Here is a 3517-nt window from a genome sequence, read left to right on the forward strand (position 1 = left end):
TGCCGGCTTGGACGCGGTGATCTCGGCGTCTTTACTCTGCCGCCATCTTCCGGAAGTCTAGATTCATTTTTTTTTTTGCATGTAGCTTCCCAGTTTTCCCAGCACCACTTGCTGAACAATTTTTCTTTGTTCCATTGTATCTTCTTTGCTTGCTTTCATAATTTTTATAGAATAAAATACAATTTTTTATCTCCAGAATAAAATCTAATGTTACTCTGATTATGATTTCTTCTTTTTACCCTATCCTAATGCTCCATTGTGTTCTATTGTCTACTCGGACACTAAAAATGCTTGCAAAATATTCACAAATGTGCTCTACACTTCTCTATTTGGGGAGTCATTTTTACTAACCTTGAAATAATTCAGAATATTCAAGAGCATCAGTATAGAACTTGACATTTCCCAATCTAATGCTACTTCATTCTTCACTGAAAAGAAAATGAATTGCTAAAATATATATTTATATAAAACACATAGACAGTATATAAGTAATGTGATCTATATGTGAGCATATCCTACATTCACTTTTTTCATCAGTGATAGCCATGTTACTCATGAGAAAAAAGTATGAGTTATTTAAAACATTCAGTTGTTTGATTAGCAGCAATAAATCCCAACCTAATCCTCTTGACATTAGACAAAAATTTCTTGTAATTTTTGCTGCCACCCCCTCCGAAGATGATTATAAGGTACAGCTAGCCACCCACTCTCCTGCTTTTACTGTTTTCCTTTGGCAGTGGTTTAGGTATAAAACCTATAATCATGAGGTAGGTTTGCTGTGTTAGTATCAGGACCTCAAGAGCAATGTCACAAAAACCTTGGCCTCCTGACCTGCATTCCACACAGGCATATACCCTTAATGAAAAGACTTCTGACTTTTATCCTTTGACAGTGACTTTGTAGTCCTTTTCTACCCTGCTAACTTATAATTTGTCATTATTATTTAAATTTAGGAGAGCATGAACATAAAAGTGTAAAGAACAATGATATGTGGGACAATATAAAAATTTCACTTGATGAAAAGTAAACCCTTTAAAGGTAAATTAACAATTAAATTAGTTAATTATAATCTATCCTTTTGATTTTCATAATGCAATAAAAACCCAGGTAATTTTAAAAGCCTATAGATTAGCATAACTTAAAGAAAATTGCAAGCTTGAAATAATGTCTTTAATTTGACTATTAACAATAGAAATTAGTAATACCCCCTCTCACATTTTGTTTCTAAAATAATGGCCTTAAATTGCCTTAACAAGATTTAATAGAATTCAAAAACTGTTGTGAATATTCTAAATAACTCTACTAAGCTCCATTATAAATTTATTTTTTAAGTTAAAAGATAAATTTTAAAGGAAACAAAAAATAAAAAAAAACGGTGGATAAATTGGAACATAGAATAATGATTATTTTTATAATTTAAATTTTGTTTAAAGAATAGAAAGAAGCATTTACTCTTCTTACTTTAATTAGAAGGCAGGATGTATTCAGACATAAAGACTGTGATCATAGAGAGTGTCAAATGTTAATTCTGTGAGCGCTTCAGATACCACCTCTTTCTGGATTATTTAGTAACCTTAGTGCCCTGTTTTCCTTCTCAATTGTCTCTGATTTACTGCTTCTATTTACTTTCCCTGATATACTTACTTTCTCATAAGTGGAGTCTGATTAGTTTTTGTTGTGATTATATGACTTGCTCTCTATGGAGATTTGGGGAAGCCATAAGAGGTGCATAATGAAAAGATATGTTACTTCTACTGAGATTACAGAATTAAATGTAATGCAAAGTGTATGCAAAAAGAAATCCAATCACTTGAACAAGTTGAAGGAAAGGTGAGGAATAGCACCACTGTGCTTGGTTATAAAGTTAATCTAAATTAGAAAATCTATCAAAATTAATTTTGCCTTCTTAGAGAGCAGAACATGCTCTCTCTCTCTCTCTCTCTCTCTCTCTCTCTCTTTCTCTCTCTCTCTCTCTCCCATGTGTTGACTTAGAGTAAGTCATGCCCTCACTTTCAAATATATGTGTCACCAACCAAAACAATCTCTGGAGGAAATCTGTTAAGCAAATGAATTTTTTCCAAATTGCCATAGCTGCCTGTTGAAGCATATGAGTTAGTAAATTTCAAAGGATTAAGCACTTATTAATATTAAATTGTGTATTTGGGTAAAGCTATAAAGTGTATTCCATCTTAACACTCCTTAGCACTTATATATCTATCTATATCTATATTTACCTATCTCACTATCTATCTACCTATCTATCTATCTATGGGTCAATTGAGTGCTAACAGGTAATCTATGGAAATTAACCTTATAATATTTTGCTAGCTTTAATATAGTAGTGTTTTGTTTTGACTGGCCCTATGTTTTGTATTTCTATATTCTACATATGAATGAAACCAGTTGGCATTGGTTGGAACTGGGCTGCTCTAAATCATGGTTTCAGCAGATGCAGTGATCTGCTTAGATGCAAACATTTGGTGTATAATGGTTAATGCTCTATTCAATGATTTTTTTCTGGTTTAAGTAAAGCCAAACCATTTTAATTTAGTAAACTAAATACAAATGTTTCACAGGCAAATTTTCAAAGAATAATAATGAAAACATTAAAATCCTATAGTCAAAACTGAAAGTAAATTGAATATATTAACTCTTTGTTTTCTATTTACCAATTGCAAAAGATCTGTTGCAAATACTTAAATTATAATTCTTTTAAATCTAAATATTGAAAAATAGGTTATTTTTTCAGCATAATTGATTTATATTACAGGTCTCTGTCCTCCTTGGATTTTATGATTCATTTCCCATACCTACTTAAAAAATAATCTCATGAAATTCTATGCTATCACATCTTATATGCAATATTTTTATCCAACTGCAACAGAATCAATGGTTAAACAAAGATTAGTCTAATTTAATGCTGCACTATAATGCCTTGCATTAAAATTAGAAACAATATGGAGATGGAACTTGAAAATTCCCTAAGCAGACAAAACCATTTAAACCATTAAAGACACATAAACAAAAGTAAGTCTGGTTTATTTCATTAATATACGCAACACTGATCAGACTATTTATTGCAAATTCTTCTGCAGACCATAAAAGAAACATACATTTAACTTCCTTAAATGGTATGAGATAATCACTTTTATCAATTTCATGCTATTTGCAAACCCCTATTCAAATAAGTCATCACTCTAAAGTTTAAACATTTTTTTTTTCATTTCACATTATAAGCGATCCTCCAAAGTTATGGTCCTTTGCTTTTTATCAATTTTCAGTTGAAGGCTCCAAATTTGTGAATTGCTCTTCTGTATACAGTAAACTCTTCACTAAACACTATTTTATTTATTAGATCATTATGATTTTGTTATGTCTGGTTGCTCACTTTTGTAGACTATGGTTTCAGGAATTCTGTAGCTATAAAAAGTGCTTGCCAGATCATACAATTACATATTGTCTGAAATTTAAAGAGACTATTTTATGATTTAACATATTATTATTATTATTATTATTA

This window comes from Condylura cristata, unplaced genomic scaffold (genome assembly GCF_000260355.1).
Source record: "Condylura cristata isolate star-nosed mole 26May11 unplaced genomic scaffold, ConCri1.0 scaffold00013, whole genome shotgun sequence".
NCBI classification, from domain to species: domain Eukaryota; kingdom Metazoa; phylum Chordata; class Mammalia; order Eulipotyphla; family Talpidae; genus Condylura; species Condylura cristata.